Raw genomic sequence first — 24094 nt, forward strand, 5'->3', positions numbered from 1 at the left:
GAGGGGAATATAACTATTTAACTCAGACTTTATTGCAAAATCATCAGTGTTTACAGACACATGATCCGAGTGCATGCCAGTATTTTTTATTTAGTCTTCTACAGAGGTGAGGCACGCAAAGAGCCACCAGTGCATTTCATGTGCAATGCGCTGGTTTGCCTGTTTGTGTTAAATGGCCTTTTTTGTCTTCTTGTGCACATCTGCTGTTTTCATTGGAAGGTGTTTGGAATGACTGATGCAACTTTCGGGGTGGGAGGGAGACTAGAGCAGCCAGTTCCATCACCATTACCTGGCCACATGAATGCGCTGAGGCCTGTAAACCTAAACAGCTGTAGATGAGGCTCAAGTGTTCGTTTGCTGCCTGACTTCTTATTTCCAGACTTAAAAAAAAACAACAAAAACCAAATGAGTGTAAGCAGTGAGATAGGCAGGTGGAAGGTTTCTCAATTACAGCACGCCCTGCTCTGAGGTTAAATATGCTGCTCTACAAGGCAGTCAACAGAGCAACCAGGTCTGGCTGCACTTCTCCTGCTTAGCGTTGTAGTGACAACAGCAAAAGAAACAACTGTTTAAGATCAGTTTACACATCAACAACCGCAAATAGATGATAAAAAAGACACACAACTGCATAAAAACATGTTAAAGTTTGAAAATAAGCATATCCTACATTCCCAGTGTCACTTTTTATAACTCCATCAGACGTTTCAGCAGCTTTGCTCATGACAACCACAAAAACAGGCCCAGAACTTCTATCTTCTTTAAAAAGGAGGGAAAAGGAAAGAACTGCAATGATTAACACAACCCCAAACCAGACCATCATTTCCCTAACCCCAGCTTTTACAGAACCACAACCCAAATCCCCTTGTCACCACACATATTGTTTCAATGAGGCAAACAGGGCCCAATTCAGTGAAAACAAACAGATGCAGTCAGTGGGAGGGTGCTCTGGTATCAAGCTGGATGAGAAACATTAGATGTTTGTATTAGAATGAACTTATATATTTGAATCTTTCACGGCAAAAATAGCTGATAGACGGGTAACGGCAAAATGAACGTAAAGGCAAGATAACTGTGGCTGTGTGCATGTAAAGTTCAGAACAGCCACTCATAAAACCCTAATCCCTAACCCCTGACCATTTATTTATTTGTGTCTGCATGTCTGGATTAAATAACCACAATCTAATGTGTTCATTATCTGTTAGCCTGCTAGGTTGTTGGTTTGAATCTCCTGGTTGGCTGAGGCCTCCCTCTGTGTAGCTTGCATGTCCCTGTGCCTGCATGGTACCCTCTGGTGTTTGACCCACAGTCCAAAGACTGGACAGTTAGGTGAACTGATGACTCCAGATTGGCTGTAGGTGTATGTGTGAGAGTGTGCGGTTGACCGTCTCTCCATTAGCCCTGTGACAGCTGGGGTAGGGTCTCAGCTCCCTGCGCCCATAAAAAAGGGCTAAACACAACAAACAGAGTTCGATAAGACCGACAAGCATCACTACTGCAATGTCCCCCAAGATTTTCTATATGAACATATTTATCATGAAGTGAAAATCTGATACTGTGAGAGTCATAATGCCAGCATGACAGGAGTCTAAGCTAATCTGAACCTCAAAACCAAATAAAAAGAAAACTATTAAAATGGTGCACCCACAATTTTTAAAGGCATTTGGAAAAAAATTTACTGGTGAGTGAAAAGTTAATACATGTAAAAAAAAAAAAAAAAAAAAGAGAATTAGGGGATGCTGTACTCTATGGTTAGAAGCATGAGTCAGCAGAATCCACACAAAATACATTTATGAACAAATAAAGACTCAGCTTACAGACTGAAAGGGAAGCAAGTTGCTAAAATTATTCTGAACTTTGTAAATAATTTTAAAATGTCATAGTGAATGACTAATATGTAAATGATAGGGCACTTTGATGTCTCATAACGTGTGCCTTGTATCTGGAAACATACGGAATGCTTTAAGCCCATTACCCACTCCAATTGGAGCTACCGCAGCCTGGGGGAGGACATGAAAGCAACCCCCATCATCTTTCAAAGCTCTTACGCCTTTAATTTGTTTAGACAAACAGCCTAAAACATGCCAGGCCAAATGCTGGAGCGAGCCAGGGGTCTCTGAGCAGGTTCTTGCCCCAAACTAACGCTGCTGGCACGGGTAACGGCGAAAAGCACAGCCACACCTGATCTGGATGGAATCATTTCAGGCCAGCGTTACACAGAAAAGCTCAGCAAATAAACCTGCTGTCACACGAGTCCATCAACTTCATCCTTTGGGATTCCTCAGTTTAAAGCCATTTCTTTACGGCAACACCTCCACCCAGATGGCATGCATGATATGAGGGGACCAGTTTGTAAATGATGGGGCAACTACAGCAACTCAGTCAAATTAGAGGCTTCCAGTGCTCTCCAAATATGTGCCATATGCATGCAAGTGTCGGCGACGGACTCTGAAGCTTAGACTGTCCTGATGTTGTGGTCATAGATGACAGCATGAATGTAGATGTCCGACTGCAGGAACGTCCTCTTGGAGTCCTCGCCAGGACCAGACTGAAACCGAGCACAGAGAAATTAGTGATGGGGAGTTTGGAGGCAGTGCTCTCTGCAGTCTACAATTCAAAACTTCTTTATAAGCATTTTAGACTCAAACTGATATCACTGATTTTTAAGATGTCAACATGTTTTCAAGAATTGTATAAGAACAGATGGATGTAGCTTCTGTGCATAAAAGTGAAGCCAATGTGGATGAGCCTAAAATCTGCAGTCTTTCTAATGGCCAACAGGGGGCATTAGCCAAGGTGTCCAATTGCATAGAAAAAGGCCCTTCTTCTCACTTGATCTATGACATTAAGCACTTTCTTTATAAGTTTATGGCCTCAATCACTAGTTTCAAGTCTTGTTTAGCTTCAGGTCTCAGTTACTGAGACCATGTCTTTTTATATACTCGCGTTATAACTTTTTTCTGCTGTGTTTCAAATCTGCACCTTCAGTCATTTAGAACCAAAACTATGAGCTGAACGAAGCTAAAAGCTGCAAGTAAGCACAGAGCTGGCAAGATCGGTGGTGTCGCAAATACAAAAGACACCTTCCCACATGGAAACATTAGGCTGAGTGTTAAATTAAAAATATCTTACTGCACACTGAAAATGTGACAGCAGTCACAGACAGTATGTTAGCAATTAAAGAAAGCACACCTCTTTGTAATAGCAGGTTTAGTAAAGGGGAGAGCAAATGCTGCATAATTTGACAGTGACTGTAACTGTCCATTTTCCAAGATGTTTTGTGTTATGTTGACCGTCAAAGCTGACACAGCGCCACCACTAAGATGTGAAGCCACTACCAGCTGGGAACATTTATTTAAGGCTAAGTGTGTCAAAAGCTTCTGGAGGGAGCAGGACCATAGCAAACCATTACACTCAATTTACACTTTTACCTAAACCACACTAGTGGGTGTCCTAATAACTGAGACCGTCTTCCTCCGCAAGTTCAAAAGAGCATCAATAAAAATAAACCCATAAACCTGACGGCATGGACATGCTGAGGGGAAATGGGAAGTGCTGGTTAATGGTAAGCATCTATTTTTAGATAGAAACCAAACAGTGTCATTAAAACTCACATTAAGATTCACATCCATTTCCCCTGTTCTTCAAATTTCAGCATAAAGACAGTTTTTTGGGTTTTTTTTCTGAAACTTTTACTTTGCCAAGCCATTCAAGCCATTGTCATAACTACAAAATGACAACCTCTCCACCCCCAACCCACTTTTTGGCTGGGGCAGAAAAGTGGTCATGGAATGACAAAGGCACAAAAACAAACAAGCCACCCAAAACGAGTTGATGTGAGCTTTGATTTTGGAAGGTTCCCCTGCGGATCTGCGACCACATGAGCAGCTAGTGAGCTCACGGTGGGTTAAAGGCCGGACGGTTCTGTGCCGCTCTGTGCCGAGCCAATCTGGGCTGAGCTGAGCTGGGTTCTGGGCACACGGGTGGTTTGCTGTGTCTGGCTCCCTTTGCCTTTGCTTGTGTTTTTAATAGACAGCCTGGTTGGGGCGGTGCTCGACCACAGCTAGAACACTGTGCTGCCATTTTGGCGCTTGGCCTCAAAAACGCAGTCCCCACAGCTCTGTCTGCAATTTCAAAATAGTTCAGCCCCACCAACTACTTCCCTACCCCCCAGCAAAGAAGGAAACTGGAGGGAAAAAAACACCAGTCAGTCGTTATTCTTCCAGGGCCCCTGTTAGGCTGTGAGTGTGGAGGAAGCACCTGTCTCGACCCCTTGATCCTCCCTCCTTTGTGCAGGTGGAAAGCAAATATCTTTCCCTCCCACTGATTTCTTTATCTCGCTCTGCCTCCACAACCTCTTACAGTGCAGTCTCTGACATAATTTCTATGTGAGTGGGTGAAAAATAAGTGATTTTTTTTCCCAACATCTGCAGTTAATGGTTAAAACAGGAGGCAGTGGAACAAAGTAAAAGTTGTTAAAGGTAACAAGATAGTATAACAAACTAACAGGATGCTGAAGGTAAATGTCAGTCACCTGAGCCACAAGGACAACAAAATCTGTTTTCTGAAGAAGTACACAAAAAGGATTTGAAAAGAGGTTTTGCCCTAAAGCCTTTTTACTCCCCTGAGACATTTTTACTGCCATGGAACAGGTGACCTGATCCAATTAGCAGCACCATTTGTCTCCCTAGGTTTAAAGACAAAGCAGCACAGCAACAAAAACCTACCAAAGGGTCCAAATTCAGGATCTTTTTGTCCCTCTTGTTCTTAAAGAGAAGCCCATCAGGGTTATCATAAATCACCTCAAAGTTTGGGCTCGAGTTGGATGTGGATACCAGCGTCTTCCAGTTGTAGTAGCTGCAGAAAAAGGTGACAGGAAATATAAGCTGGTTGGAGTGAAGTCATTTCATTTAGAGCTTGAATATTCTTGGAGAAATCATGGGGTTACTGAACTGATGTAACACTGGTTCTCCCTGAAGCCAGCTGGAAAATGTTGCCATGTTGGCAGCAGCAAATGTCTATGCATACAGTGGAAGACAATTTAAACATGAAGGCACAATTACCATCATGTTTACATTTCTAAAAAAACAAACAAACAAAAAAAATGGTGCTGGCATTAACCACCAAACCATCTGAATGCACTTAAGTGATGATCATTTCTGGGAGAGAAGCTGTTTGAGGAAGTATTTTTAGGAAAGACAGAAGAACATCTGACACTGTGTCGGAAGGTAACTTCCAGAGTTTTCTGTCCTTCCAGGTTTCTGCTTTTGCTTTCCTGAGGCCACACAAACGTAGTCCTTAAGGCCTCATTCACACATGCCTAGAGACCTGCTGCCAAGCCCCAGGGAAATGTGGCAATCTGCTAATCACCAAAGCAACTGCAACAAGGGTTTTGGTGCAGCACCGCATACTGCTTTGTGACCAATTTCATCTAGCAACAGCAAGCAACCATCAGCAACCCCTCACAACCAGTTGGGAACAGTCATTTTCCCCTAGTGACTGGTGGTTGCCAGGCATTCGCCAACTGGTCTCTAGGTCTGTGCAATGTCATTTATAATGTCTTTCCTCAAGCCCTATGTTGGATTATAAGAAATAATCAACAATAAATCTGTTTTCTAGTTCCAAGCAGCACTGCAAAATCAAAAATCTCTACATGACCTGGACATTGGAATATATTTTAGCCCAAAGTGTTCATACATAATGGCTACAAACACTTTATATATGTCACCTTTATATGTTACAAAGAAAAAAGATGAAAAGTGCAGAATGTGTATTTTTGCATGACTTTGTAAGTGTCACGCCGGCTGCAGCAGAAGCTTCCAAGCCTCAGTCCACGCCAGCTGTAGCTCCAGCTCCCTCCCTCCTAGTCAGAGCCCCAGGTAGCTGTAGTAGCCTCCCAGTCAGAGCACCTAGTTTCCCAGTCAGAGCCCTTGTCACCATCATCCTCACCACCACTAGACACACTCAACCAATCCCCAAAGCAGCCCCAGCTGTCCAGGGAGACAGCTGTGCACCCTGCACCGCAGCCTTGTCAGGGGGTCCCGCTCAACCCGAGTGTCCCGAGTCCTCGACCATCCAGGGCTCAGGAGAGTCTAGGCTAGCTAGGGCTCTGGTGAGCCTCCGCCGGATGCCACGTGGCCGCCCGCCAGTCTCGTCTTGCCGCTGGGGGCGCGGTCAGCCTCCCGTCTGGTCACGTCGCCGCCGCCGCTGGGAGCGCGGTCGGCCCCTGACAAACCTTGTGTTCCTCGGCTTGTTAGTTCTGGCCCTTGGCCTGGATGGCCCCCTGAACGATATGGCTTGTTTTTCTTGTGCCGTTGTTTTTTGTTTGGGCACTGTTCTTGTTTCTTTCTGCTCTGACCTTGGTCCTCCGGAACTTCTCTGGCCGTCTTGGCCCTCATCCTCTGGACTCTGTTTTGGCCTGTGTTTTGTTTTGTTTTAAAAAGTGTGTGAGTGACTTACACCTGTCCCGGAGTTCTGTGTTTTGTGGTCCTCATTCCTGCCTGCACAGCAGCGAGCCGTGACAGTAAGATTTTATTAGGAAGAAACGACTGATGCGCAGCCCTCGTGGCGTGTGCTACTCGACCCGCTGGCTTTTTGAGAACATTTCTCTTTATAAGCTCACATAACAGGAGACTTTAAATAAATAAAAAGGACCATTTTGAAGTCTTGACTTCACATGAGTATGAAAAAAACTTCATGGATTTCACAGCCATCATTATCATATTATTATTCAACAACAGGTTATAAAAGAACATTGTTTTACAGAAAAGAAAGGAAAGCAACCTGCAGAGTAAGGCAACTTTTATAATAGTGAGAAGTCTGTTTCCAATTTGATCTTTGGAGTTCGCCAAGCCAGGCATTAAAGTAAAGCTGGGACTAATAAGCAAGTGAAACCAAAGAAAGGTCTGAATTCCAAAATAAATGCCTGATTAATTTACAGCATCCGACTGGACCCTGCTCTGCTTTTAGGTTCTACAGTATTTCTGATACAGCAGAACAAGAGTGTGCAACGTTTTGACCGAGAGGAACAAAAATGTTTGTACTTGGAGATGAAGATAATTTGCTGAGCATGTGCATCAACTTTAGACTGTGATTTATTAGTAGTTTAATATATTATACAGTTAGGTAGAGAACACTTCTCAAGCCTTTTCTTGGAGGGAAAGTGCTTTTTGAAGGAGAAAAAAAACATCAAGTTGACATTCTTTAGCCATAAAATTGGCAGATCATCTCTCTTTGTTGACATGAAATACGAGAAGCTGTGAGTTGAAAACATCTCATTATGATTGGGTTGAGTACTGCATTGTTCCTGTGTTGAGTTTGGAAACATCACAGCCTTTTAGTTGAGAAGAACCAGGCATGGAAAAGAGTAAACCAAAAGCACAAGTTTCAAAACTGGTCTAACTTTGTTTTGGAGAAAGGAAAAGAAGAAAAGCTAAATCAACATTAAACGAGGCCAGGCTAAGCTACAATGCCCCTTCTGGTTTTAATATGCATTTCATTTACAATATATTTGTGTATTAAAACACTTTTTCTTTGTATCGTACACACTGTAATTGATATTTGATTGTTCAGAAATGTGATATTTCTTTGAGAAGCTTTGTGGTACCTTACATGTAAGTGCACTGTAGCGTATAGTGCAAAAAAACCCCCCCCAAAAAAAACAAGCTAAAATTACACTAGCTCCTCACTGCCTCTCTTTGGCTCCCCTGAAGCACCAACAATGAGCAACACTAGCTAATATTAGCTCAGAAATAACACCCCCCTCCCCTTTGTTTCGATCATTTTTAACCTTTTTATTTTCTTGCTAGGAAACAAAATAAATCCAACATTGCACCAGAAATGATGACCTACATCCGGTGATGTTAGGCCTCACTCACACAGGCATAGAGACCTGCTGGCTGCCATCTGGCAACCACTGGCCACTAGGGAAAACTGAATATTCCCCAACCAGTTGCAAGTGGTTGCTGGCAGTTGCTGTGAAGTAGAAGACTCCTACTTGACTGCAAACACTTGTCAACTACTCTCTGAGCGTCAGTGAAACTGTAAAGAATGCATAGTTTCAGGTTTTACTACTGCTTGATGGTTAGACAGTCAATCTGCTAGCGACCAAAGCAGTCAGAAGTAGGTTGATACCAGCATGTTGGTGCCGTAAACCTCCATTCTTTCAAAGGGTCATCCATTTGTATGGATGTCTATGGAAAAATTTCCCTTCAGCCCCTTTGTCTGTGACCTCAGGAAATGCTCTTCTGATGAGTTTATGACCTCAATCGCTAGGTTCAAGTCTTATAGAAAATATTATTTTCAATTTGTAAACTGTGGTCCAGATTATAGCCAAAAAGCAGATAAAGCCAAATATGCTTTACTGCGTGACTGACAAGTCGCCAGCAAGTGGGTGTGAAGTTTCCCTTCATGAGATCCATTCCTCAGTCATCACGTCTCATTTCCAAATACCAAGATGGCGGCTTGAGCTTGTCACATTTTCTGATGTTAGCGGGTAAACTAAGTTTAGTTAACATCGTGCAGAAGAAACCCAGAATTTTCTACAGAATGTGAATGAGGCACGGGAAAAAACTAGGGTTAATATCAGCTGGGCATTAGACTAATGAAGAAACCTTTGTCTAGCTTGCCTACAAATATGGCCCAGCAATTAAAAAAAACCCCAAAAACCCCCAAGCATCAAATCAACACAAAAATCCAGGATAACACAACTACACTACTTGTTAAAGCAAGCGATGAGTAATAAATAATGCTTGTGTCTTGTAGAGTTCTACTCTTCAGGCAGCATTAATGTTCAGTGGTTCTTATCATTAACTTTTGATATAACTAGCAGCACAACTCTGTATTTCACCCTGAGTTTCTGAAGGTTGCTTTAGTGAGCCTGGCTGCTCCCCAACAGCAGTCTGTGGTCCAACAACAAAGATGGACCTTAGGGAGAAGGCTGAGTGTAAATCTGAGAGGCGGTACACTGTGATGGGGAGTCAAACAGGCTGATATTGCAGCAGAAAGCTGTTAATATCGGACCATAACATAATGGAGCGCTGCCAGCATTCAGCAGGCTATATTTCACTTGCTGTGATGCTTTATGGAAGCTATACATGATTAACAGTAGATATAAAGTATTAATGACCCACATTATGTAAAATACGTCTCAAAATGTTTGCTTTTACATTGTCGGCCCCCGTGCAATCTTTGAAATATGCTGGCAGTTTCGCTGGTGTGAGGATGTTTTCTGCAGAACCTGTTTAAGAGGTAATCTCTAGTGGCACATAAAACTGGTCACAAATACCCATTTGCATTTGAGCCATAAAAATATTTTCTGCCTGCAACATATAAAGCACGCTTGCTAGAAATTACAAGCAAACATATAGTACAAGCAACATAAAATCCTCCCCATGTGGCTTTTCCAAAACCCACAGACCCCTACTATGCAATTTTGGGAAATGTAAATACATATTTCTGCAGAATGGTCAGTGTTTGAATAGCTATGAAAAAGGCCAGGTATCCCAGCCAACAACAAAAGTGACTTTACTTTCAGTGTCCTGGTAACATATTTTCCTGGACTGGCTGTATGTTACATTCTCAAAGACAGTGGATCTCCAGTGTCAGCACCTGGAGGCTGGTTCCAGAGATCCTGATCCAACTACTGAGGAAAACGTCTACCTTTGGTCCACCTACCAAATGTGGACAACACAGAAAAGAAAGACACACAAATGTGACATAAAAAATGAAAATACTTTATTAGATCTACAGATGATGAAAGCATAGTTTCAATGATGATAAACACTATAAACAGTGTTAAAAAAGTTCATTATGACAGGCCACTTAGCAGTGCCTGAAAGACTTGATTGCTTTTAGGTAATTTACCTATACAAGGTGTAATCAGAAAGTTCTGCAAGTCTACCCATAAAAATCAAAGACCTCTGAAACCTCAGGATATGACAGCAGAACCCATAACCCTGGGGACAAAGATGGCGATGATCCTTGACCCAAATTTGGCTGAATTTAACATAGAAGTCGATGTCTGCTCTCTGCCTACACTTTAGGCTCAGAAAGACTCATGAGTTGACATGAACGTGCCATCGGGAACTAGAGATGTAAGACAGTAACAGACTAAGGACTTGGAGTCTTCAACTGACAACTGACTTTAGACTTGCTTTGATAACTTAATGCTCAGACTTGCCAGCTGAGTTGAGAATTGACTGAAGTATTTTCATTGACTTTATCTTAAGATTTGTCTTGGATTGGCTCAAAGGACATGACTTATACTTTACTTAAATCAACTGTGACTGAACCCTCTGAGGTCTTTGGAGGAACGCAACTGGACCTCTTATTCTTAAAAATGCTTCACCTCTCATCAGAAAGGCTTCTTTAGTTAGGGTTTTCACTTCGGAGATGGTCCTGAGTTGTGACCCACCCTAACCCTAACGACTCACATGATGAGTGGGTGGGTCAACGACTCTCAGGACCACCTTCAAGGTGCCAGCCCCATTAGAAGTTAAATATTTGGCACTTCCCATCAGCTTTTAGAACTGAAGAAGCTTTTTTGGATGAGGGGAAAAACCTCAGGAACCTAAAAAGGAACCCCATTTGACTTCAAGTCAAGTACTTAAAACTACCATGACCTGGATGATTAAGAACCTACACAGACAACCCTTTAAGTTAGCATAGGTGATAATCCAAATCCTAATCCTATGTTTTTATGTTTCTGGGGTCTAACGTCTTTGTGTCAGACAGAATAATTATTTTCTTTGTTCCCTGATTACCAAGACGTGGGAGTCCTATTTCACTAAAACAAAAATGCCAGATCTGATTGCTTAAGGCTAGAGTAAAAGTTATCATTACAATTGGGGACATCACCAATGACAACTTTAACCTCAGAGGGTTAACACTTAATATCTAATGATAATGCAATACAAAAAAACAACACAAAAGATTGTATCAATATTGTTAATTTCTAAAAGCCTTTGCTATATTTTGGTACTACTATTATAGAACAGATGTGAGAAACTGTGACACTAGACACCATCTGATGTTTCAGCTATCCGTCAACCATTCCCTACCAGCTGTCAAAGTAATCTTCCTCTCCAGGAAACACATACTCTGGACGCCTCCGAACAGTCCAAACTGTGTGGGGAAATACACCGATGCATAAAATTATAAGGTATGAGAGGTCTGGCATCTTTTTTCCAAGCTGCCAACAGAGCTGAATAAAGCATGTTCAGAATAGATTACTGCAATGACCCAATTATGAAATACAAATTGAGGTTTTTCCTTTAAAACTCAGAAGAAAATTACATTGTCCAAGACTTGCTTCCAGGCACATGCATCCTTCTTCTCTTTGTAAATTAGACCTGACAGTGTTTCAGTGACTATTTATACCGAAATGCCATACAACAATTAACATTTTTTGGTCAACCACTTTTATTCCATGGTGAACCGCTTACTGGGACAGATGTGAGATATTTTAACACTGAACATGAAAAAGACAGAAAGAGTAAAAAAAAAAATAATTTTTTTGAAGCAATTCCGAGAATTTTGTTCATACGGTACTTGGATGTGTTTATTGGACCCACCGCTCTCACTGTCCTATATGAACTCTCACTAGGGCAACTCAATACATGGTCGGTGCACATTTGGTCACAAAGCTCCAGCTGCTGAATGGCACCACACCCAGACACATGGACCAATAAAAGTGTGAGAACCTGGATCTGGTGGAAACAATGACGGTGCTCTCAGCACCAGTTCCTGGTTGCCTATGCATTTACCATGGCTGTTTGACATGTGCAGTGTGTCCTTTCCCTTTCCATAGTTACCCTGCTAAGCTCTATTGTTATCTCCAGGCGGTCATTTTCCAGTGTAATGTCAACAGTCTCATTACAGGGCTCAGAGGAGCTGGATGATATATATCATAAAGAGCAAATACCCAGCATGTGTATTCGTTCAGTTTTTTTTTTCTTTAGTGGCTGCAGAATAAATATTCTAGCGAGTGTTTCAGAAGTTACTGTTTCCAGTGTAAATCACAAAGGCCTCTTCAGTGTTGAAAGCAGCAGTGCACTGTGCCGAAATTACTGTTAAACCTATTGGGGGTGTCACGGGTCCAGTTCAACAACAAATCATGTCTATGACCATATTCAGCTGACAGCCCTTTTAACAAACACATAACTAACTGTCCACCTACACACTCAGTCATTATTGATTATGTTTATATTAAATGATAACATACAGCTGTATACTGTGCTGTTAAAACTGGATATACAAGTGAACGTCATATCGTTCTGAGGTTTAGATTTTTGTCTTTAATGTAATTTCTCTCTTTTCATCTGACTGAATGTTTGTGGACAGGCTGTAAAACACAAATATGTATATTAGCTTTACTAAAGAATCTTTACCACTGACTGCAGAGAAAAGATTAAAGCTGCCATAGGGTGAGAGGCGGGGTACAACCGGTTCAGGTCGTCAGCCTGTTGCAGGGCTTTTATACAATTGGACTTATTTTTGCAACCAGAGGAGTCACCCTCCTTATGGCCATTAGGGAGAAAAAGCAAGTTAAGGCACCACTGGACCACGTCTGGAGGATATGTCCATCTTTTACATACAGTCTTTGGTTTTGGTGAATAGACCTGATGATGACTAAAAATCCCTTTGATGCTTTTTACCATTTATTGAAGTGAAAAAAAGCTGCAAAGACTTTTATAACTTAATAAAAGTGAAACTGTGTGTGTCTGTGCTTGTTTGCCATCATGTACACACACACAGTCCAGAGTGACAGAACTGGGCGCTATACTATGTTCCATTTGAACGCAGCATCAAATGGTAAATGGACTAGTTCTTATATAGCGCTTTTCTACTCAGATATGAGCACTCAAAGTGCTTAGTTACAATTAGACACAATGTCGTCACTCATATGCTATTCAAAGAGCGGTCACTAATTTGAACGTATCTTTCCCTGTGATTTTGCAGTCCTGCTTTGCCATCCAGTAATTACTTCAGATATTCATTCTTACATGCACAATACATAAAAATGGTAAAAGCTGTCTGACACTCAAAACAATCTATACATATCAGCAGTGGGAATAGTGTGATCTAACCTGGGGATTCGGCCAACAGAGTGTGTGCGTGCCATGTGTGAAGATCAGCAGAGATGAGCTGGCAGACTCGATTCTGATAAAATGTCCCACCGACCCCATAAAACCCACGCACAATGCTTGAGCCGGGGCCGCCACATCACCTTCAGAGCTGGAACAGTTTCTCTTTTGTATTAAAACTTAATAAAATGGGACAGCAGTGCAAATATTTTCACAGCAGAAAATGAAGCCAGACACACAGGTGCACTGCAGAGGCCGAGCGTGGCGGCAGCATGGTTTTGGCTCCAGAGGAGGCATGCGCTATATGCTTCAACCGAGCTGATCCTTCAGATTCATTGTTTCAGGCTGTTGGCAAATGCACGCAGTGCAGGCAGGAAATATTTATATTATTCAGCACTTTAAAACATTTGAAAGATTTGTTGAAGAGTAAAGATATTTTATACTTCAGATGAAAAGAGCTTTGTTTTCAGGAAGAGACACGATTTCAAGTTAAACAAAAGAGAAACAATGTAAGCAGGAAAAACAGTAAATCAGTTAGGATTCCCATACAGTGAGCTGCTCAGCCTCTTAAAGCTCTTGGCTAACACAGGGGCCTGAAGAGAGGGAGATAAAGAGAGGAAGGAAGAGAACAGCTCGAGTGCATAAACAGATGGTCACTTAGCTGGTGAACATTAAATAGACATCAGAGATGCTGTAGGCACATCTGGAGTGGCAGGAAGGTGGGTGCACAGAGCTGCAGATCTGTGGGTTAATTAGACCAGGGTCAGAACTTCAGTGCACGTCTATGTTGAAGTTTAGCTTTAAACACTTTTTTCACCCTCCATTTGCAGTATCAGTGTCAGGGTTTATTTGTTTAAAGGCTTACTCCAGAGTTTGCCCTGAAGTGACAGCAAGTAGAGCAAATATTACTTTTCTTGTTATGAGCTTTTGTGTTGTTTACTACTTTCTAGATGTAAAATTTCTTCTGAAGCAGCTGTGAAAATCCTGTGCTTGATCTCCTTTAACCAGGTTTCCTCTGGAGGTCACAGGCTCAGAACATATGTCTTTACAAATTATGTTTATATGACCCACCACCCCACCGACTGAGGTGCCTACTAAAATAAATCAAAGCCAGCGTTAGCTGCTGCTGCTACAGAATCAATGTCAATATCTGGAAGGATATATAATTAACAGAAAATAAATACATTTATTTACAAAGAAATTCATAAGAGCAACTGCATCAGTATTTCACATTTTTGCAACTCACACACAAGAAACCGAAGTGTGAACTACGATGGGATTTGATTTGTGGTAAGATATAAGAATAGGAAATTTGGAAGGGAGGTTTGCTGCATTTAGTCCTGTCATTTTATTCCTTTACAAACAGCACACACACCTGTTCCTCAAAGTCTCAATTATTTTCACCAATACATCTTTTTCTCTAGTCTTTTATACTTGAGTCCAAGACGGACACTGCTACTGCCCCACACCCCCACATCCCTCCTTCCCAAGGCTGCGTACGTGAACCTATCCACCCTTGCTGGAGGTGGGAGGTGGAGGCCAAAGCTGGCGCTGGTGTCGCTGCCCTGTGTTCTTTGTGGCTATGGAGGAGGAGGAGGGACAGGATTCAGAGTCCTGCGGTGGGAGGTTTAGTGCACTGAGTGGGCAGCAGCTTCAGCATCTGCTCCCTCTTAGTGGCAACCACACTGGGTGTTATTGTTCCCGACAGAGATGAAAAAAGTGTGTGTGTGTGTGTGTGTGTGTGTGTGTGTGTGTGTGCGTGTGTGTGGGGGGGTGACATGTGAGGGGAGAAAACAGGAGAGGCAGCAAAGCATGGAAGGCAAGTTTAGTAAAGACAGGACAGAAACAAAGACGTGCAAACCTGAAGAAGTTTTAGAAACTGAAAAATGAGTTTGGAGGGGTCAGCTGGAGGGAGGGGAGGGGAGGGTGATGGTGGAGAAGCAGGGGGTCGTAAAAGCATCATTAGGGAGTAGGCTTTACCTCCAGGGCATGCTCACCCAATGAGTCACACCTAGAGCTTGTTAGGGCTTCTACTCACCAGAGAGGAGGTCGAGTTCAAGGCCACGAGCGGGCTGTGAGTCAAACACGTGGTGAGAAATGGATAAATAAGACAACAAAGCTTCACATGCCTCACACTTTGGTTTCAAAAGGAAGCAGGAAACCGCTTCCAAAATTAAAACTGTCATTCTGGTCTTTTGATTGCTGGAACAATCAGTTTCCTCAAAGCCTGCCGTTTTTACATTTGGAATATTATCAGTGCACACTGAGCTTATAAAACAGCAGTGAATGAAGTGAAGCTTTTTTATACCCAACAAACCACTGAGACAGTTCACAAATTCCAAACAGTTGGAAATGAAAAGAAATCAGTGGGCAAAGCATCTATTAAAATATTCACCATGTCTCAGTCCAGTTTGGACCGAACCAAAAGTTTGGCACAGACATTAAAAAGATGGGATTTGTTCAGAAACCTGATGATTATTATGATGCTGTCCTGCTGGTGGGTTCACACAATAAGATGGAAAGCAAAAGTTACAGTTGTATGTAAAAATACTGAAACATTATAAAAAACAAGTATAATCGTCCCTTTAAAATCAGCATGGGAGGTTATAGACCCTTGTTCTGCCTGCTGTCACTGAGGTCAAACAGGCTGAGCGCCCATTTGGCTGAACTCTGAACAAAACCACGTATTACGCTCTCATTCTCACCCGTCCAGTTGTGTTTGTCCTTTTGGGATTTCTCGCACGTATCTGAAATGTTGGAAAGGTGTTAGTCTGCACGAATATGTGGAATGTTGGGAATGGTTTTGGCCAACAGCTCTCTATGTAAACAGCTTTTCCTGATACACCAAGAATTATAAAGATGTTACCTGCCTCGCTGAGTTACCACTCAGTGAGGCAGATTTTAGCGTTACACCTGCAAGGTCAGCAGTTCATTTATGGCTTGTTCTGGCATTGTGTGACTAAACTGTCCAACATACAGTCCACAGTGTATCTTTACTAAAATGGATCGACTTTAGCCAGAACTGAAAATGTGTTTGTCCACATTTGGTAAATGGACCAGTTCTTATATAGCACTTTTCTACTCTGTTTGAACACTCAAGCGCTTATACAACACGTTTTACCCCATTCATACAAGCACATTCTATGATTAAACTAAGCGCTTTTATTATCTAACATTCACACTCCAACACTTGCATCAGAGAGCAACTTGGGGTTAAGTATCTTGTCCAAGGATACATTGGCATGCAGCCTGGAGTAGCCAAGAATCGAACTGTTGACCTTCCAATCAGTAGGTGACCTATGCAACCTCCTGAGCTACAGTCACCCCTCACTAAATCACTAAAGGTCACCGTGGGTTAGTGTTACGACCTGGCTTGAAAGCTGCAACATAGAGTGGAGACTGACACCAGAGTTTTAAGAAAAAAATGGGTTTTATTTTATATCCCTTGGTAAGCGCTGCTAAAACCACTGCAACCCAAGAGAGCAGAAGAGCAAAAAGTGGTGAGCCCTGCAAAGCTGATCTCATACATGCCTTAATCCAAACCTCATCAGGTGCAGATAATCAGCAATTAGCAGAGGCAGCACCTTGAAACGCTCTCACTGCCACCACAAAGAGAGTAGGGATTGCAGAGGGGCATAACACTTAATAAAATGTTCCTTATTTAAAGTGGCAAAGGGCAAATGTGCTGACTGAGCCGTGGTACTGACAGCTGTCTTTGAATTCCTTTAAACTGAAGCTCTGACCATCACCCGTCTGTGCTTCTCTCTTGTTTCCTTCAGCTTTCATCACTGGTTGTCTGAGAACTCTGTTTACTTTGAGCAGCAGCAGCATTTCCACTGTTTCACAGCTAGTGTGTTACCAAACGCACTGTTCTTGGTCTGCTGTGGATATAAACAACTGAGTCTCCCTTTTTTCTGGGAGATCTGGCACAGTGGCAGAGAATTACACACCAACAACAAGACCTAAGAGGAACCAGTTTAAATGCTGGTGATGTCAGAATTTTATGGGCTGAAAGAAAGGCTCAGAATCAGACCGGCTCCCTTTCAGCAAAATACTAGCATGTGAAATCAAAATGCCTGGATTCGCCCTCCGACTGCTCCAAGAATCATTTGGGATCTCAAATTGATACATTTTTTTTAAACTCCAGGACAAATCTTGATTCAATTAATTTCTTGAAATAAATAATCCTGTTGCAGATAATTTTCACTGAACAAATTTATATTTGACAGAAACACAAAACTCTGAAATTTGACAGAACTGAACTTTTGCACATCAAAGTGTTAATACTGGACCACCACCTAAAAGATGATTCACTAAATATGATTCCTGGCTCTTTCCAGTTCACTTCATCCTGGCATTTGTCTAATCTCAGGATATTATCTGATACATAAACTCCATGACACTTATCTGTTGATGACCTGTTACATTAAAAATAATCTCATGATTTAAGTCTGCTTAAATCGGGACTCAGTTCATGTCTGCATTGGCCAGCTCTATTTATTAACCTTTATTATTCAGCGTCTTCAGCTCGCAGCAGCTGGCTCTGTATGGATCAGCTATACTGCAGAGCTCCTTCAAAACCTATACTGGTATCTCATGACAATGTGAAATTTTATTTTTGGATAATAAGATTTCCTTACCCTTCAAATTCTGTCAAATCCAGAGTAAAGGTCTCTCAAACCAATGTGGACACGTTATTTTGGAAGGAGACTTACCATAAATCTGAGCGCCCTGGCATGAGCCTCTTCTTTCCACTGAAATATGGTTCAAAATCTTGGGTCTTGAGTCTGTGGGCGTAGTCTATATAGCCAGATACTTCCTGTCCAAGAGTATTATGATCCCCTTATGAAAATGACCGACTGTAAAAAGAGGAGAAAAAGAAGGAAACCCTCTTGTGTAAATAATCATGACCATCAAACCTCTCCTGAGTAAAAGCCAGTGAGGAAAATGTCACTTGTGGAAAGTGGACAGATAGAAGGGATCAGTTACAAATCCTCCCACTTTGAAATACAAAGGCTCATGTTTTACTTTGAATCAGGTTCAAATCAGCAATGAGTCCAACTTATGTTATACTTCAATAGCCTCGCTCACAGAAGTGGGCTGTCTACAACATATCCTGCTCAGATAATAGCGTGGACACGGACCGAATCCCTTCCACTTACAGTAACTGAAGTCTCAGATCCGTTCCAGCACACCTACAGCTGGGGCAAGAATGCACTTTGAAATGACATGAACAAGTGAAGTGCTTAGTTAAAGCTTGATGCTGAGTGCCATATAAGGACTTTTTGGTTAACAGGGAGGGAGAGTAAAGATGGATTTGTTGCGTGAGTGCCCGTCCTGCAGAGGGAACCCTCCCTCATTGTTCAGGTTTCTCAGCTTTTCAAGATTCAGGGTTTAGAATGGAGGGTTGTCATATGTTGTGCAGATTGTAAGCCCTTTGAAGCAAAGTTGTGACTTCAGACCAAGTCATCTAGTAAAATTACATTGGAAATGACAGAGCCCGTCTTGATGTTTGAAGTCTCTGGAAAACCCACCCAGACAGGCATCATTCAACTTAAGAGAGGGTCTTAAGTTGAATGATGCAATCTGTCTTTACAGTAAGACTTCTAATAGCAGGGTTGCCATACATTACATTTTTTTGTACAGTTCATTATTGTGACAATACCATGTACCAAAACAGTACAGAGACACTGGAAACACAACATAAACTTAATACCTGTTTGGAATATGAAATAACACAGGATGTGCAGGCGACACTCGGCCACCTATAATCCAAACACGATGTGATTCAACACAATGAAGAAAGGTTGGATTGTCCAACAAAGCACATGACCGCTCATCAGAGGTCTTTGAAATGAGTTCAAACTAGACACAACCTGAGAGAAATGATGACGAATGCCCCCCCCCACCCCCCCCCCCCCCCCCCCCCCCCCCCCCCCCCCCCCCCCCCCCCCCCCCCCCCCCCCCCCCCCCCCCCCCCCCCCCCCCCCCCCCCCCCCCCCCCCCCCCCCCCCCCCCCCCCCCCCCCCCCTCCCCCCCCCCCCCCCCCCCCCCCCCCCCCCCCCCCCCCCCCCCCCCCCCCCCCCCCCCCCCCCCCCCCCCCCCCCCCCCCCCCCCCCCCCCCCCCCCCCCCCCCCCCCCCCCCCCCCCCCCCCCCCCCCCCCCCCCGAGGCGATAGCTGGAGATGAAATGATCTTTTCATGTTGATTTGATGGTTCGATAACGCACGAAGACAATGCAGGGGAAGAACTGAAGAGAAGACACACTCAGGTGTGAAGAGGTTGTTTTGTCTGCCTTCACACAGATAAAAAAGCAGCTTTTCTCTCAGTCTTTTCTGCCTCGTCTTCAGAAAGGAGAACTCTTCTTGTGGCTCACTTGCTTTGTTTACTCTGGGCATGAATGAGTCCCACTACAGTAACACAGTAAGAGGATCCTTGTGGAATACCTTAGCTAGTGATATCACATTTGTATAGCTGTCAGGACACGGGCCATCTGTGGATCCCTTTTACCTAAAAAGGCATGAGATAACTAGCACTCCAGAGCTCAGACGAAAAGAGGGCTGCTTTCTCTCTGCCTCTCAAATGTTTTTAAAACAGATGCATCAGGTTCACAGCAGGACTGAGCATATACCCTATCTACTGGCTTCTGTCCTCCAGCAGCCAGCCTTGAAAAGACATCATCAGGTGGACCCAGCAAAGACAAAAATGGCAACAAGTGTCAATAAAATCACTGTTTTTTATTTTACACACCCAACACAAACTAAAAAGTTTCCCCAGTTTCACACTGTAACTACTAAACACCTCGTTTCTATACAGTCTCCAGTTCTTGGAGGTCTTTGCCTGAGTGGATGCAACTGTAACATGGTTACGTCAGTGATATTAACAATATAAAACAATATAAAACAATATAAAATATGTGAATATAAATCTTTGATTAATTTTTCACTTAACAAGATGCATTCATGTAATCCAGGCTAATCTTTTATGGTACATATCCAAGCAAAACAAACAACATTTTGTTCTGTCAGTTTATTCAGTGTGATTATGAAGTGGGAGGATCCTTTGGTTCTGCAATATTTTCCAAACTTGGAATTTTACTTTAAGCCCAACAAGATCTGCCGTTTATGATTTCTGCAACGATTCGATTATCCTGTGTTTGGAAAAACAACTACAAATCCAAGATGACACATTTTGCTTAGTAATGCATGTAGCAATAAAATGCCACAATAACCAATAAATGCTTTTTCTGTGAAAGTTTTTTGAACGTTATTCTTAAGAAAACAGTGTGTTAACAGGAGTTTCTGTAAAATTAGAACTGAACATTAGTTTTAAACCTGGTCCTTGGAAAAAAGAAAGATCTTGTATATTTCTTTTTAAAATAAGATTTTCCTCCTGCGTGCTTATCACACACCAAACTGGAAGAGCCTGAATGAGGTGGGCAGAGTCATTTCTCTCACTGGGAGCAGGGGAGGCAGAACAAACGAGCAGACTCTATTATTTGCTCCAAACAAGCAACATGTAGGAGGAAGCAGGGGACCTCCACCTTACACCATGGAAAACAAGTGGAGGCCTCACGTCACCTGCCAGCAATTACCAAGAACAGGTGCTGTGACCTCAGAGGGCAGCGAGGGGCCCCGCTTTATGGCAAACATCAGTCTGTTTAATGCCTGAGAAGCTGAGCACTGCACAGGTCCCAGGTAGAGATTCTGGCTTTTTGTGAGACTCAGTTTGAAATCTTTTTTTTTTTAAGGTGTTCAAATTTCACCCGTGACCCTAAGATGAGAGGTTAGATAATAATAAGTCCTCTTGAGTACCCCCCCCCTTCCCAATATCCAAACATAAGCATGTTTATACAGAAGCAAACAATGAAACGGAACAACAGAGCGGGACCCTGTGCCTCCTTAACACACAGATGTCAATGACTCCACAAACCTTTGGCTCATCTTTCAAAGGCCCACGGATGTACAGTTTGAGAGGGTTTTACAAAATCAAGTCAAACAGAAGCTGACAGGAGGCCCTCCTTTGTGCTTTGCCGGTGTTCTACAGGTGGGGACACAATGCCAGACCACCTGACATCTGCAGAGGAGCAGCCTGAATGTGTGTGTCTGTGAGGTGTGTACAACTGTATGTACGACTGCATGTACGACTGCATTTCAAAATATCCTCGGGCGAGATAGTGAACCCTGAGGCGCTCCCAATGCATCCATTGCAGTGTGAATGTCTGCATGACTGTTAGACAAAGCCCCTAAAAGGCGCTGAATAAAAGCACTCTATAAATGTGTATGCAAATGAGCTTTAATTGCTCAGCACGACTACCATTACACTTACCTGATATAAAGTGCATTGAGACAAATGCTTCTGTGAACTGCTGTTATAACATGATTATTTTTTTATACTAATGACTGAGCTTTGACTTTCTCAGTTACTCACTTAACAATAAAGTTTAAAGAATAAAATGTCAAAGAAATGGTCTGACCAACAGCCCGCAGTGATGTACAACACAGAAAATCTGTCACACTTTAAGAAGCAGCCCCTGCAGAACAATCTACTGTTACAAATGAATCTAAGTGCAATTAAAAAGAAAGACAGCACGTTAATCAACTCAGTATTGTCAGGTATTCTCCATTTTACCTGTATTTGACAGAACTCTAAGCATTTGTGTTTGGCAATAAGAAATTGTCTATGTAAGCAAAGGGTACATACTGAAAATACAAAAGAAACTGATTAATGAATATTGGTCTCTTTTGACAGCTTTAACTATCATTCACTGACTGATTAACTGATTGAAGACTCAAACAAGAAAGTTTTCTTCTGCAGATTGTACACAATCTCTCATAAATTAAATCATATTATTCTCTCTCTCTCTCTCACACTCACACTCACACACACACACACACACACACACCCACACACACCACACACACCACACACACACACAACACACACACAACACCATCAACCTGTCTGCAGGCCCCCATAGCCTCCACTTCCCCCATCCTTCAGCCCCCAGTCCCTGGGAACAGTCCTGCAGTGTCAGGGAGCCGTGCAGGTGTCCTTGCGGTGTCAGCTGCCTACTGTTTATTATTGGTAGCCACGCTTTAGGAGGAATCCCGGGCCATCACTAACAACTGTGTAAATTTGTTGGGGTAAGGAAAACATGGCCTGTACTGCAGGAATGTTTGAGGTGGGAAGTCCTTTTTTGGAAGACTTTACCCTTGTCCCCTTTCTGGATATTTCCTTGAGAAGAGTGTATGTTTGTCAGAGGGTTTGTGGAGGGGTTCAGGAGTAGGATGAGGGGGGCTCATTGCTTATTTGACTTGGAAGTGACTTCACACAGCCTGCTTGTGTAATAGATGCAATGGTTAGAAACCATATGTGCTGAGGTGTGTTGCATCTATGGGGATCAACCCCAATTGCACATCCTGTTGGATATGTGATCCAGCGCTCACTTACTGAAGATCTTGCAGGCAATGACCCAGGTCATGGCAGCCAGTAACCTACATTAGCCAGCACTAACGACAAGGGCATTTGTTTTTGACATGACAGTAACACTACCAACTTAAAGGTACAGAGTGTAAATTCTCACCACTAGATATCAGTAGATTGCAGATTAGAGTCACTGAATTCTGTTTTCTTCCCCAAACAATTCAAGTGCGTAATTCTATCTATGGTGGCACTGTAGGACAAACAACTCAGGCTGCCATTCATGAGTAGTGAGTGTTGGCTGTCAGTCGCTGTGTTACCTCAGCTGTCAGTATGTGTCCACGTGTATTTACACCGGAGGATACTGTAAAACTGTGTGGAAGGAAGTGAAATATTCAATTTCAATTCAATTAAATTTTATTTATATAACGCCAACTCACAACAAACAGTCGCCTCAAGGCGCTTGTATTGTGGGTAAAGACCCTACAATTTCATGGTCTGTTAGTTGCCAGTTCCCTGTCACCTAGGATTAAGAGGTTGAAGTGGACCTCCACCCTCTAGGCGGAGCCTGGATTCTTCCACCAGCTGAGCACCTGTGTCATATCAAACCTCGTCAGCTGTTGTATTTCAGGACCCAGCTTCCACCATCCAGTTCTGCTAGATTATCTGCCTCCTTAGAGTGTCTGCATCCTTCCATCCCATTGCAAAGAAGGGACTGCCTGCTCACCCTCTTTCAGCACATCTTTCAAGCTCAAGGAATTGGCAATTAATTTGGACATTTCTCCCCCCAACTGAACCACTCTTTCAGAACCAAAGTAATCACCCAGACTAGAAGTTCTGGCTAACTTGTATCTTTGGATCGGAACTCCTGAGCTCCTTTGTTTGATAAATAAATGTTTGTGAGCACTGTTATTACTGTTGTGGCTTCTTGATTGGGATCTGCATTTGAGTTCACCATCCCAGTTTCAACTGATTCATGACATACAATAATACAGAGAGCAAGCACTTGGCGACAGTGGAAAGGAAAAACTCCCTTTTAACAGGAAGAAACCTGGAGATTAATACCAGAGATTAATAATAACTAATGATTAAATGCAGAGTGGGTATAAACAGAGTGAGAGAGGTGAACGAAAAGAAACAGTGCATTATGGGAACCCCCCAGCAGCCTAGGCCTGTAGCAGCATAACTAAGAGAGGGTTCATGGTCACCTGATCCAGCCCTAACTATAAGCTTTATCATAAAGGAAAGTTTTAAGCCTAATCTGAAAAATAGAGAGGGTGTCTGTCTCCTGAATCCAAGCTGGAAGCTGGTTCCACAGAAGAGGGGCCTGAAAGCTGAAGGCTCTGCTCCCATTCTACTCTTAAGTATCCAAGTAAGCCAGCAGTCTGAGAGCGAAGTGCTCTGTTGGGGTGATATGGGACTATGAGGTCTTTGAGATAAGATGGGGCCTGATTATTCAAGACCTTGTATGTGAGGAGAAGAATTTTAAATTCTATTCTAGATTTAACAGGGAGCCAATGAAGAGAAGCCAATATGGGAGAAATCTGCTCTCTCTGTCAGTACTCTAGCTTATAGTAATATCACTTTTTG

The 24094-nt window shown here is 42.7% G+C and overlaps 1 protein-coding gene across 2 annotated transcripts in view; it reads right to left on the bottom strand.

The window, feature by feature from the left end:
* Nucleotides 1–1795: 1795 nt before the first annotated feature.
* The window catches only part of cfap299 (cilia and flagella associated protein 299), a 103090-nt gene continuing 80791 nt past the window's right edge, over nucleotides 1796–24094 (bottom strand). Inside the window, exons 4-6 of one of the 2 annotated variants that reach the window (XR_004019410.1) lie at nucleotides 17798–17941; nucleotides 4800–4854; nucleotides 1796–2545 (exon numbers count right to left, since the gene is read on the bottom strand). The gene's annotated coding sequence lies outside the window, so the exon portion shown is untranslated. Of the gene's footprint in view, nucleotides 2546–4724; nucleotides 4855–17797; nucleotides 17942–24094 lie in introns of both variants that reach the window. The other variant, XR_004019409.1, reaches the window with a different exon arrangement.

The sequence above is a fragment of the Archocentrus centrarchus genome, unplaced genomic scaffold, assembly GCF_007364275.1.
Source record: "Archocentrus centrarchus isolate MPI-CPG fArcCen1 unplaced genomic scaffold, fArcCen1 scaffold_26_ctg1, whole genome shotgun sequence".
Lineage (NCBI taxonomy): Eukaryota > Metazoa > Chordata > Actinopteri > Cichliformes > Cichlidae > Archocentrus > Archocentrus centrarchus.